At 33.6% G+C, this 14,883-nt stretch overlaps 1 protein-coding gene and 1 long non-coding RNA gene across 7 annotated transcripts in view; one reads left to right on the forward strand and one right to left on the reverse strand.

Annotated features, from left to right (window-relative positions):
• The window catches only part of EPHA6 (EPH receptor A6), a 928,471-nt gene that overhangs the window by 241,275 nt on the left and 672,313 nt on the right, over positions 1-14,883 (forward strand). The window lies entirely within an intron of this gene.
• Positions 1-14,883, reverse strand: part of LOC103881026 — a 66,616-nt gene that overhangs the window by 51,106 nt on the left and 627 nt on the right. The window contains exon 2 of the long non-coding RNA XR_001899495.3: positions 11,123-11,223. This is a non-coding gene — a long non-coding RNA (uncharacterized LOC103881026). The remainder of the gene's footprint in view (positions 1-11,122; positions 11,224-14,883) is intronic.

Raw genomic sequence — 14,883 nt, forward strand, 5'->3', positions numbered from 1 at the left:
CAATAATATAAACAGTCGATTAACACATATTTTGTATGATAAATGTATCATACGCTATATTCTTACAGTAACCTAGAGGAAAGACAGTGTTATTAAGAAAATCGTAAGCAAACTAGATTTACTGTTCATTAAGCAGAAGTGGATCAGCATAAAGTTCCTCATCCTCATTGTTCTCCCTTGATTAGGCTGAGAAGGAGGAAGAAGAGGAAGGGTTGGTTTTTCTGTCTCAGAGGTGACAGAGTTGGAAGGAAATCTGCACATAAGTAGGCCTGCACAGTTCAAACCTGTATTGTTCAAGGGTCAACTGTATTCTTTACTGAAACCCTAAAGGTGTTGCATGTTGTTATTTAGATAAGTCATTACAATTCAAAAATGTGAGGAGAAATTTACTTCTAGAAATTTCACAACCTTGCGTAGGAAAGTAGTTCTAGCTCTTCATTAAGAAATAATTCCATTTAAAGATTCACCCAAACAGCATCTGTATGGCAGTCTAATGAAGTAGCGTAGAACAGCTGTAAACACAGTAAAGTATTTCTGGCAAAACAAACATGTATTTTGAATTAAATACAGTATCAAAAATGGTTTTTAATAAGTATGCTTATAGTAGATGCTCATTCTTAGAGTTTGAACATTTAAAGCAGTTACTATTAGGCTATGCTTTATGGTTATTAAATATTATAATTCAACATGTGATTAACTAAAAGAGAAAATAGGAAAAATAAAGTGCATATTACAAATACATTTTCTCTCTATATTAATAGCAAAGGTGTGTTTACGGAGTGGGACTGGCTTCTGTTTCTCTGACATCCCTGGCTCTTTGAAGCTGTGTGGTCTTGCTCTTCTGTTTGCTTTTCCTGGGAAGCTCTGCCATCGATGTGGCATGACTGATTCTGTTGTCATTCTTATCTCAGAGCACATGTCAGGAGAACCTTCCTCGACTCTCTGATCTAAAAGAGCTTTTCTCCCATTCAACTACTCAGTTGCTCAATAGTATCTCTTGGTTTTCTTCAGAGCTTTTGTTATTAACCAAGATTGTCTTTGTCATCCATTTGTGTTTTATTTGTTTATTATTTGTATTCCTAACCTATACTTCTGTAAGGGCAGGTACTGAGTGCCTGGAACATAGTCAGCCCTAAATAAATATTGCTTGATTAATGAATGACCAAAATAAAATAACATATGTATTCGATATTTTGTAGTTGGCAATTATAAAAATATTTGTTTAGTTGGCTAAATGAATTAACATATGCAGATTTTCCCTACCACAGGGAATTGGAGATGGGAGGCCATGAGGGCTACTAATAGCACTCACATTCTGAGTAACTGAACCTTGACATGTTGATATACTGGTTTGTCCACATCAGCTATAAGACATATTAAAATCAATGTAGTTCTCATTATGCTCAGTAGTGATTTTGAATTATGTAGTGTTCTTACCCTAATATTTTTCTTTTTACAATTGTAAATAACTTGTACACATTCATGGCAGTGTTTTGTGCATGCTAGGAGCATCTTGTATATGTGCCAGTGTACAAAATATTTTGAGAGCTGGTGCTCAAAGTTACCTTTGTTTGTAGGAAAACAGGTGTTCTATGTAGGCTGAATAACCAAAGCTATAATTTGTTGATGGAAGAGAAGATGATCAATGTGTCTTTATGTCCACAGTGCATTGTCAATACCTAATATAGTGAATCTGATCTCAAAATTTTCTATCAAATACTAGAATTAATTAATAAAGCAGATAAATGGTATTATTTAACGGGCCTAACAAGGCCCTATGTAATGTTTGCCATTTATTCATATAATTAACTTTGGTAGTATAGGTTTTTATAGGGTGATTATGGTGATTATTTTCCCCAAAGTATCCTATCAATAATTTAGGCATCTCCCACCGGAAAAATAAGAGTAGATCCCTTGTTTGTCAGTAATTCCAAAAAAGTGAGGAGACTTTCTTAAGCCAATGTCATGGTTTTTCACAACTTAGGCCATTCTTTGCAAACTTCACATATCTACCACTGTTTCTTCTTCAGCTTGCTATACTGTTTGCTCTTGCCGTTCTTTCATCTTATGATAAAATAACGGAATTAATGGATGTTGTTTGTAGGATATGTTTTTTACTTCCAACACATAAAGATTACATGGGTTGACTTGTGTTTACCATTAAGATGTTGAAGTCCTAATTCTTTTTTAAAAATTTAATTTAATTTAATTTTGTGTTAGTCTGTTTTCTTGCTGCTGATAAAGACATACCATAGACTGGGAAGAAAAAGAGGTTTAATTGGACTTACAGTTCCACATGACTGGGGAGGTCTCAGAATCATGGCCAGAGGTGAAAGAAACTTCTTATATGCTGACGGCAAGAGAAAATGAGGAAGAAGCAAAAGCAGAAACCCCTGATAAGCCTAGCAGATCTTGTGAGAATTATTTACTATCAGGAGAATAGCATGAGAAAGACTGGCCCCCATGATTCAATTACCTCTCCCTGGGTCCCTCCCACAACATGTGGGAATTCTGGGAGGTACCATTCAGATTGAGATTTGGGTGGGGACACAGCCAAACCATATCAGATTATATTTTTATTTCCATAGGTTTTGAGGGTAACAGGTGGTGTTTGTTTACGTAAGTTCTTTAATGATGAGATTTTGGTGCACCATCACCCGAGCTCTATACCTTGTACCCAATTTTAGTCTTTTATTCCTCACCCCTCCTGCATTTTTCCCCAAGTCCCCAATGTCCATTGTCTCATTCTTATGCCTTTATACCCTCATAGCTTAGTTCCCACTTATGAGTAAGAATATATGATGTTTGGTTTTCCATTCCTGAGTTATTTCACTTAAAATAATGGTCTCCAAATCCTTAAAGAACTAAAGGTAGAACTACCATTTGATTCAGCAATTCCACTACTGGCTCTCTACCCAGAGGAAAAGAAGTCATTATACAAAAAAGATACTTGCACATGCATGTTTGTAGCAGCACAATTTGCAATTGCAAAAAATATGGAACCAGCTCAAATGCCCATCAATAGATAAGTGGATAAAGAAATATATATACCATGGGATAGCATTCTTTCCATAAAAAGGAATGAAATGATGGCATTTGAAGTCCTCATTTTTAGTACCTATGAATGTGAACTTATTTAAAAATAGGGTCTTTGATGATGATGAGGTTAAGATGAGGTTCCTAAGGTGGACCCCAATCCAGTATGACTGGTGTCCTTATGAAAGAGGAAAAGTTGGACATAGACACAGATGCATTTTACAGGGAAGACAATGTGAAGACACATGGAGAACATCATCTATAACTAAGAAACTAGGAGGGAGGCACAGAACAGATTCTGTATCACAGTGCTTAGAAGGCACCAACCCTACCTACATCTTGATATTGGACTTCTAATTTCCAACTGTAAACTACTTAAACAAATTCATTGACTCACAGTGGATGATGGTCTATACGGCAGCCCTACAAAACTAATACAGGGAAAAAAACTAACTGAGAATCATGAGTTAGATAGTAATAACTGATTTGAGTCATTTAAACATGTCCAGTTGGTATTAGGGCTTCAAATAGAAAAGGATCTTCATTAAAGATTAATTTGCAAATCACTTATTTTTATGTAAATCACTATAGACAAAATTGAAAAGAATTTCAGGAAATATAATTCACCCATTACCATAGTTTAACTTTTTGCCTGCATGTTGACTGTTGTCAGTTCCTTCTTAATCTAACCTTAGATTTTCCCATTGGGATGGTACCAGTCAGCACTTAAATATGAGTTTTTCTAAGTTTCAGGAGCTTACTGAGAGGTGTGTTTTGCTCACAGCATGTGGGTCTTCCACTCCAGGCCTCAGATTAACTTTGACATAACAAGTTCTATAACTGCTTGCAGCACAGCACAGCAAAGTGCCCTCTTCTATTTACCCTTTCTTCTGTTATCCTTTTTATGGCGAGAGACTGCTTTCTCCTTTACCTGTGGCACTCTACACCACATGTGACTTAGATTTACTGTCCAAATAAGAAATTATAGATGTGTGATGTGTACATCTGCCTTATGAGATTTTTAAAAATCAGTCAGGACAAGGAGTCAATGGTATCCAAATTGTGCATCTTTCATCAAACCCATTCCTTCATGCCACTCCTTGTTTCTTTCTGATCAATGCCATGTGAAATGGAAAGGATTTCTTTATTAAGCAATGTCATAACCTCCTTCCTAATTTTTATATAATCTGAACAAATATAATCTAAAGCAAGTGAGCCGAGAGAGACAGTATCCACTTCTTATTTCTACAAAGAAAATTCAGAGATTTTATCACATCATGGATTTTGCTTTAACTGCATTTACACAACTTGTTTTAGAGTGATACTACTTAGACTGCACAGGGAAAGCTAAATCTAAGAATTTATGTTAATACTGTGGCAATCAGTTAAATTATTTAGAACTAAATTTGTTAAAACATTAATAACATACTCTTTTTATAAAACAAGATTCAAACAATTCAGCAGGATATATTTTTTAAAAGTTTCTCTGCAATCTTCATATGACCGTAAAGCATATGATAAAAATTGCTAAGATATTTTTCTTTTTTTTTTGCGGAATAATCTATGCATCTATAATTATATACAGTATATTAAAGATTATTTCTATTTATACCCCATTTATATTAAGTGTATTAGTCTCTCCTTTGTTAAAACTAAATTATTGTTTTAAAACAAAACGTATGTATGCTAGCTTCAACAGGGAAAATCACTATCTCACTATTGGGAAAATCACTATCTCACTATTGGGATAATTTACATTTATCTGAATCCTAGAAAAGTTGCATATTTTTAACACGTTTATTGGCCATCTATTTTTTTAAATTTTATGAATTGCCTATTTATACCCTTTATTCATTTGCCTACTACTGATTATATATGCTATTTCTATGCAAATTGAAGCATACTAAAAATGTATACATTTTAAAGTTGAATCCCCTTTCATATAGTTATATATGCCATGTTGCATTTGTGGGTGTGCTATCAGTTATTTTGCCAGCCCCTCTCTTGATGTTCTCAATGGGCATTTAAATTGTTTCCTTTTTTAGTCTATTGCAAATAGAAAATCAACATACTTGCGTTGACATTGACATATTTGTGTACATATTTGAGTACATATATAGAATGTTAATACAATTAAAATTAGTATGTCAATGAGCACACATATTTTAGATTTTTGATACATATTTTTAATTTACTCTTCAAAATTTGACAGCAGTTTACACTTGTACCAGCAGTGTAGAAGAGTTTTTCTTTTCCCATACCTTAAGCAACACTCAGGGAGTATTAAATATTTTATTCTTGGATAATCTGTTAATTTTTAAATGGTGGTTTAATTAGCAATGTTTTAATTTTTTAAGTATGAGTAAGGTTGATCTTGAGGGTTTTTTTTCTGTTGTTACTTTTAATGCAACAAAGATTCTCAAATTCCTCATTTGAAAAATGAATTCAATAGAAACAACAGGTTGATTTTAATTTTACACATAAAAACAAAACAAAATTCCAAGGATTTTTTTTTTGTTCTGACACTATTAAGAAACACAGATAAATATTATTGCTAAGTCAACAAATAATGGAAACAATAAAGCAGAGTTGCAAACTTTTAGAAATTATTCTTTTCACAACTCTCATCATTGTCCTCTGAACTCTGGGTATCTAAAAACAGTTACTCATATGAAATGAAACTACCAGTTACCTTTTAGTAAATGGAAACAGAACAGAGTTGTGCTTTCTCCTACATGTCTCCATGTTGGACTAGAGAGTAAAATTGATAACTTTGGAAAAGTTCTCAATGGTACCATGTTATCAGAACTAGTTTTATGATGTAGAATAGTGTCTGCTTTTCTGCCATTGTAGGGAGAAAAATTGATTTTCTGGTACTTACTTTACCAGCAATTAGGACTACTTGCAGCTTCATGCAAAACAATGGAATTTTATTAGTTAGTAGAGAAAAAAAAGGGGGCGAAAGAAATTCTGAGAGGCTTAAGTTACGCAGAGTAGAAAAGAGATGAGTAAAGGTGAATTTTAAGACATGGAAAATGACATATAGAATGTTTCATGTCTAGATTGTTTTTGTCAATTTGAATTTTTTACTCATTCAAAAATAAAGATAATGTTCATATCAATTAATGTATTAGGAAAAGTGGGTAACTAGATGTCACATGTTCCAGAATTTTTTCCAATTTTGTGTTTAAACTTTGACTTTTGTCCAGTTTTTACTACTGAAATAATTTGTTTTGCTATGGGGCTTCTAGGTGTTGTGCCATACTTTTATAGGCAATAAAGATATGTTTAGCTTCTAGAAACTCTAAAGCATTGTAACTTAAATTCTTCTATTTCAGAGTAAATACTAAAGATTTTTCAGCTTGATATGTATCATTATGAGAAACATAGTTTACATGATACCATGTATAGAGGATACATGTGTAATGGAAACATGGTGGATATTTCTCCCCTTTTTATTACAACAAGGTTATCTCATTTCATTGTGCTCACTTAATTTTGCTGCTCCGATACTGCAATTATTTTTTTGTTTGTTTGTTTTTTACAAATTGAAGGTTGTGGCAATCTTGCATGGAGCCAGTGTATTGGCTCGATTTTTCAATAGAATGTGTTTACTTGGTGTAATTCTTGCAGTGTTTAAAAAAATTATTATATCTGTTAGGTGATCTGTGATCAGTGATCTTTGAAATTATATTGTAATTGTTTGGGGTGCTATGAACCATATTCTTAAAAGATGGTGAACTTATTCCATAACTGTTGTGTGTATTCTGACTACTATCTGGCTGTTCCCTTTCTCTCTCCCTCTCTTTGGGCTGCCTATTCCCTGAGACACAACACTATTGAAATTAGGCCAATTAATAACCCTACAGTGGCATTTAAGTGTTCAGGTGAAAGGAAGTGTCACATCTCTCACTTTAAATCAAAAGGTATAAATGATTAAGCTTAATGAGGAAGGCATGTCAAAAGCCAAAATAGGCTCAAAGCTAGTCTTCTTGTGCCAGATAGCCAAATTGTGGGTGCAGAGGTAAAGTTCTTACAGAAAATTAAAAGTGCTACTCCATTAAACACACAAATGATAAGGAAGCAAAACAGCCTTGTTGTCGAGATGGAGACAGTGTTAATGGTCTGGATAAAAGATCAAACCAGCCACAACATTCCATTAAGCCAAAACCTAATTCAGAGCAAGACCCTAATTCTCTTCAATTCTGTGAAGGCTGAGAGAGGTAAGGAAGTGACAGAAGAAAAGTTGGAAGCTAACAGAGATTGGTTCATGAGTTTTAAGGATGAAAGCCATGTTCATAACATATAATGCAAGGTGAAGCAGCAAGTGCTGATGTAGAAGCTGCAGCAAGTTATCCAGAAGATCTAGCTAATACGATGGATGAAGGTGGCTACACTAAGAAAGTATTTTAATTTTAGACAAAACAGCATTGTATTGGAAGAGGATGCTCTCTAGAACTTTTACAGCTAGAGAGAAGTCAATGCCTGATTTTGAAGCTTCAAAAGACAGACTGACTCTGCTGTTAGGGGCTAATGCAGCTTGTAATGTTAAGTGGGAGTCGATGCTCGTTTATTATTCCAAAAATTCTAGGACCCTTAGGAATTGTGGTAAATCTACTCTGCCTGTGCTCTGTGAATGGAACAACAAAGCCTTGATGGCAGCACATCTATTTATAGCATGGTTTACCAAACATTGTGGAGAGCTACTGCCCAGAAAACATGAGGCCTCTTAAAATGCTACTGCTCATTGACAATGTAACTAGTCACCCTAGAGTTCTGATGGAGATGTACAAGATGAATGTTGTTTTCATGTCTACTGAATACAACATCTGTTCTATAGCCCATAGATCAAGGAGGGATTTCAACTTTTAATCTTATCATTTAAGAATACATTTTTTGCAAGGCTATTACTGCCCCGGATAGTGATTATTCTGATGAATCTGGCAAAATAAATTGAAAACCTTCTGGAAAAAGCTCACCAATTTACATGACATTAGGAACATTTGTGATTTATGGAAGGTCAAAATATCAACTTTAACAGGAGTTGTAAGAAGTTGATTCCAACCCTCTTGGATGAGTTTCTGGGGTTCAGGACTTCAGTGGAGAAAGTAACTGCAGATGTTGGGGAAATAGCTAGAGAAGTACAATTAAAGTAGAGCTTTAAAGTATAACTGAACAGATGCAATCTTTTTTTTTATACTTTAAGTTCTAGGGTACATGTGCACAATGTGCAGGTTTATTACATAGGTATACATGTGCCATGCTGGCCCGCTGTACCCATCAACCCATCATTTACATTAGGTATTTCTCCTAATGCTATCACTGCCCCCGCCCCCTCCACCCCCCAACAGGCCCTGGTGTGTGATGTTCCCCATCCTTTGTCTGAATGTTCTCATTGTTCATTTCCCACCTACGAGTGAGAACGTGTGCTGTTTGGTTTTCTGTCCTTGTGATAGTTTGCTCAGAATGATGGTTTCCAGCTTCATCCAGGTCCCTGCAAAGGACATGAATTCATCCCTTTTTATAACTGCATAGTATTCCATGGTGTATATGTGCCACAGTTTCTTAATCCAGTCTATCATTGATGGACATTTGGGTTGGTTCCAATTCTTTGCTATTGTGAATAGTGCCACAATAAACATACATGTGCATGTTTCTTTATAGTAGCATGATTTATAATCCTTTAGATATATACCCAGTAATGGGATCGCTGGGTCAAATGGTATTCCTAGCTCTAGATCCTTGAGGAATCGCCACACTGTCTTCCACAATGGTTGAACTAGTTTACACTCCCACCAACAGTGTAAAAGTGTTCCTATTTCTCCACATCCTCTCCAGCATGTGTTGTTTCCTGACATTGTAATGATCATCATTCTAACTGGTATGAGATGGTATCTCATTGTGGTTTTGATTTGCATTTCTCTAATGGCCAGTGATGATGGACATTTTTCCACATGTCTGTTGGCTGCATAAATGTCTTCTTTTGAGAAGTGTCTGTTAATATCCTTTGCACACTTTTTGATGGTTTTTTTTTTTTTCTTCTTGTAAATTTTTTTAAGTTCTTTGTAGATTCTGTATATTAGTTCTTTGTCAGATGGGTAGATTGCAAACATGTTCTCTCATTCTATAGGTTGCTTGTTCACTCTGATGTTAGTTTCTTTTACTGTGTGGAAGGTCTTTAGTTTAATTAGATCGTATTTGTCTATTTTGGCTTTTGTTGCCATTGCTTTTGGTGTTTTAGACATGAAGTCCTTGCCCATGCCTATGTCTTGAATGGTACTTCCTAGATTTTCTTCTCAGGTTTTTATGGTATTAGGTCTAACATTTAAGTCTTTAATCCATCTTGAATTAATTTTTGTATAAGTTGTAAGGAAGGGATCCAGTTTCAGCTTTCTACATATGGCTAGCCAATTTTCCCACCACCATTTATTAAATAGGGAATCCTTTCCCCATTTCTTGTTTTTGTCAGGTTTCTCAAAGATCAGATGGTTGTAGATGTGTGGTGTTATTTCTGAGGCGTTGGTCTATATCTCGAACATATGCAATCTTATGATAAAACTTGTATGGATGAGGAGTTCTTATGGATGAGCCAAGAAAATGGTTTCTTGAGATGGAATCTACTGGTGAGGATGCTGTGATCATTGTTGAAATGACAACAAGGAATTTAGAATGTTGCATCAACTTAGTTGATACAGCAGCAGCCATTGTGAAGACAGTGTGGCGATTCCTCAAAGACATAAAGACAGGAACACCATTGGAACCAGCAGTCCCATTACTGGGTATATACCCAAAGGAATCGAAATCATTCTATTACAAAGACACATGCATGCATATGTTCATTGCAGCACTATTCACAATAACAATGACAAGGAATCAACCTAAATTCCCATCAATGATAGACTGCATAAAGACCATGTGATAGATATACACCATGGGATACTGTACAGCCATAAAAAAGCCATAAAAAAAGAATGAGATCATGTCTTTTGCAGGGACATGGATGGAATGGGAGAACATTATCCTTAGCAAATTAACACAGGAATGGAAAACCAAATACCACATGTTCTGTCTTAAAAGTGGGAACTAAATGATGAGAACACACAGACACTTTGAGGGGAACAAAACACACTGGGGCCTTTCAGAAGGTGGAGGGTGGGAGGAGGAAGAGGACCAGGAAAAACAACTAATCGATACTAGCCTTAATACCTGGGTGATGAAGTACCTATACAACAGACCCCTATGACACAAATTTACCTGTTTAACAATCCTGCACATGTACCCCTGAATTTAAATTAAAAGTTATTTATTTATTTATTTATTTTTTGTTTTTAATCACCCACAGGGTTTGAGAGGGTTGACTCCAGTTTTGGAAAAAGTTATACTGTGGGTAAAATGTTGTCGAATAACATTGCATGCTACAAAGAAATTTTTCATGAAAGGAAAAGTCCATTGATGCAGCAAACTTTATTGTCTTATTTTAAGAATTGCCACAGCCACCTCAACCTTCAGCAGCTACCATGCTGATCTGTCAGCAACCATCAATATTGAGGCAAGACTCTCCATCATCAAAAAAATTATGACTTGCTGAAGGCTCACATGATTTTTTTTTTTGCAATACTTTAAAATTAAGGTATGTACATTGTTTTCATCATGATGCTATTGCACATTTAATAGAATGTACTACAGTGTAAACACAACGTTAATACGCACTTGGAAACCAAAGAGTCTGTGTGACTTGCTTTATTGTGAAATGCAGTTTATTGGGGTGGTTTGTCACTGGACCCACAATATCTCCATGGTATGCCTGTAATTTACCAATGCTTCTTATATGCTACATTTTAAAAGATAATAACAATGATCCAATGATTATCTGTATTAGCACTGCACTTACTGAAATAATGTAACCTTCCCAGACCTGGTTATAAAATGGATTATAAAATACTATGGTACTGGAAATAACTTTCAAATCAAGCTGCAACAGCTCAGTTTGGAAGTGGGAGGAAGGGAGTTAATGGCAGGATATGGCAACCATTTCGTATATTGGTTTTTTTCTTTGTAATGAAACTATTTTCCAAACAAAACTCACCTCAGAAATAAGTAGTTTTTCTCATCAAAAGCTGGAGAACTCTCCAAAACTGTTTATATCACATAATTAGCATTTTCTCTAACTATTTTTGCAGGAGGCATCTGGAAGAGAATATTCAAAGAGTATATAATGAACCTAAACTCAGGAATGTATAAAAATGTGTAACACTTATAAGAACAGAAATTACTGTATATGAAGAAATATAGTTGATGACTTCACAAATTAAACTACAAAAAAAGCAGCTTACAGTGAGAAATGAATATTCTCACAAACTGTCAGTTTAAGAACACAGTGCTTATATATAAAGTATACATGTTTATGACACATAAGATGTTTCACATGTATGTTGTTTTTGCTTGTTTGAATTTCTTGTTCATTTAAAAATAAAGATAGCATACATATTGGTATGAATGTTAGCAAAACTGAGTAATTAGTCACATGTTTCATTTTTTTTTGGAATATATAGGCTTGATTTGAGCATTTGAGACCAAGCACATAGACATATGATTACATACTTTACTAGTTGTATTTACACCATAAGGCGAGAAACAGACTTTAAAAAGTAATGACTCACTCTTTTATAAAAGCTAGAAGTGCTTTTGTATAGTTTTGCACCTACGGATTTTATTAAATGTGGAGGTGACTTGCTATAGTTTTCTTTAGTTTTGTATTCCTCAACATAATGCCATATTCATGTATGGAAAGAAAAAGATTTTTGTCAAATTGGCACTAAAAAGATGTAAGAAGCAGAATGCCGGATATTCTTGGTCTCAGGAGTTTAAACAGATAAGAACGCAGAATTAATGGGTCTATTGAAATTAGGCAGGAACTGATGAAAATTTTAAAATATCTTCCAAAATGTTAGGAAAAGCTACAAATAAATTATAATATTACAGATGAAGGCTTAAAGATTTTAACATGTACAAGGTTTTTATAAATTATTTTAAAATGCTACTCTCTCAATAGAAAATCAAAGGACAAAAACAGCAGTTCAAACAAACATTTGTTAAAAACTACAGAAAGCTAATGTGTACCATGAAAGTGTTCAAAATCAAATGTAATTTAATACTTAAAGAGATGGCTGTTTATCTGTATTAAAGTAATACATCCTTTACAAATGATTATGTGTACTTTTTCTCTCCAGGTTAGATTGAAATTGACACACTTATACATTCCTGGTGTAAGTATACATTGAAGTAATCATTTCAGGACAGAATTAGCCAGCATACTAGTAGGCCTTCAATGTCAATACACTTTAACCATGTGACTCCATTTCTATTCTAAGGATATATGCACACATAAAAATTAGAACTTGCATTTACTATAGTATTATTTAAAAATAAAAATAATCTAGATGTCCAAATATGAGATTATCAACATTATGATACCATAACAATAATACAATTTTCATGCATCAATTAAAATAATATTTTAAATATTATTATAATATTTTACAAATAATGTTTTAAAAATAATATTAGAAAATACTGGTTACATTTTGTTGAAATAAAATTTGGGGAACAAAATTTATATACCAACTTAAATTTTTTTTTAACTTGCATAAAAGTTTTGAAAGAAAATTTATCCAAATATTATGTGTTAATCTTTGTAAATTGAGAAGCTTTTTTTGCAATTATAAAATGAGCATATATCATTTTAAAAATTGTCTTTGTTTATTAATTTTTATTGAAAAGTAAAAATTACACATGTTTGTCATGTATAACTTTTTTTGAAATATGTATACATTGTAGAATGGCTACATTGAGCTAATTAGCATATGCATCACCTCACATTTATCATTTTTGTGGTAAGAACACTTAAAATCGCTTTTGCAGTTGTGATTTATTTCACATTTTGTACTTTATTTGCAGTTTTCAAACATGAGTGTGTATTACCTTTAATGTTGGAAAAATATAAAACACTATTACAAAAATTGTTTATGAATCAGATACGGGATTCACACATGAAGAAAGCAGAAAAATGTGCTAAATAGCCTGTTATTTCATTTGATTTTTATTTTATATAAAATCAGAAATGTATAAACATATATGTTCACTTGATAATTTTTCATAAATATTTTAAATTACCCTTTATCTTTTAAAAAATTGTTTAGCATGTCAGTGTCAGCTATGCTCAATTTTTCCCCTGCTTTTATTCATCCATATTATGTGTTCTTTGGATTTTGCCCATGCATACACTCCCTTTAAAGCTTTCATTTAAAAAACTTTTAATCAATTCGAGGGCAGTTTATTTGTTGACTTTCACATTAGTATAAAATTCTACTATTTATGCTATTAATTTTATTTAGGATCTACCAGCCACTTAGAAGAATCAGTGATATGCATGTAACACCTGTAAAGTAAAAATACCCACGAATATTGAGTCCTTTCTCTGACCTGTGGCACAATCAGTACTGCATGTTTCTTTTTTCTTTGTATTTGATGAAACTGCCAGTAAATACGATTACATATATTCAGTATTGACCAACAACACTTTTCTTACTTTTTAAAATGTAAGCATTAAAGTTTACTATAATCATTTTGAAAGCAGTCTGATTAAATTTATAGCCTCACTTTTTTTTTTTTCTCATGCTACAGATATTTCTTTTTTTTTTTTTTAATTTATTTATTATTATTATACTTTAAGTTGTAGGGTACATGTGCATAACATGCAGGTTTGTTACATATGTATACTTGTGCCATGTTAGTCTGCTGCACCCATCAACTCGTCATTTACATCAGATATTTCAATTAGAAAACGCTTTGGCTTTATGATATATAATAAAATATCTTTGAGTTCCCAAATTTGTCCATTCTAACTTAGTATTCTATCTATAACTCAGATCTACCACATGAGAGCAAATTATGTAACCCCAGCTAATTTGCCATAAGAATTAACAATTGAGCTTAATCTCCTTCAACTTATTTTAACAAGTGTCTTTTGTTAAGACAGATGCTGCCTCAAATTCACTTTCCTTGCCCCTGCCATCAATCTTTGTGAAACATGTTTCTACTTCCACTTCTCTGTCTCTGCCTGGCATTCCTAATTAATATCTTCGTCATAAGTATTTTACAAAACCATTCTTTAGTGTGACAGTGATCTCATGGTTGATTCCAATGTCCCTGTTTGTTTTAGGATTAAGACTACTTACTATTAATAATGAAAGATTATGGACCGCTCGTTCGCTTTGACGCTCTTTAGTGTTTGCTTTCTGGACAGTCCTCTCTTTTTTATATCACATGGTCATTGTGCTCATTGCCAACACCACTTCTGCAAAACCTCGCACATGTGTCAGACCAAGACTGATCCTGAGCTTCTTAGCTTTCTACTTCCACCTACCTTTCTCTATAGCATTTTTATCAAACTATATTGAGAAATGATTCCCAAGTATTTTGAATCTTGTTTCTACTACCGAAATCTGTACTTCTTGTATTCAGTACCACTACTTCAAATCTGTCTTAAAATAATATAGATTTCCAGCATTTTCACTTTCAGAAATTTATTCAACACACAGATTGCACAAATTTGCAAGCATATATACACAAAGATAATGACTGGATCATTATTTTTAATAAGTAATGAAAAAATCTGAATCATTGTTTCAGGATACAAAAATCAGTGTACAAAAATCAGTGACATTTATTTGCACCAATAACATTCAAACTGAGAGCCAAATCAAGAACCCAATCCTATTTACAATAGCCACAAAAAGAATGAAATACCTAGAAATACAGCTAACAGAGGAGGTGAAGGATTTCTAC

Source organism: Papio anubis, chromosome 2, assembly GCF_008728515.1.
Source record: "Papio anubis isolate 15944 chromosome 2, Panubis1.0, whole genome shotgun sequence".
Taxonomy (NCBI): Eukaryota; Metazoa; Chordata; class Mammalia; order Primates; family Cercopithecidae; genus Papio; species Papio anubis.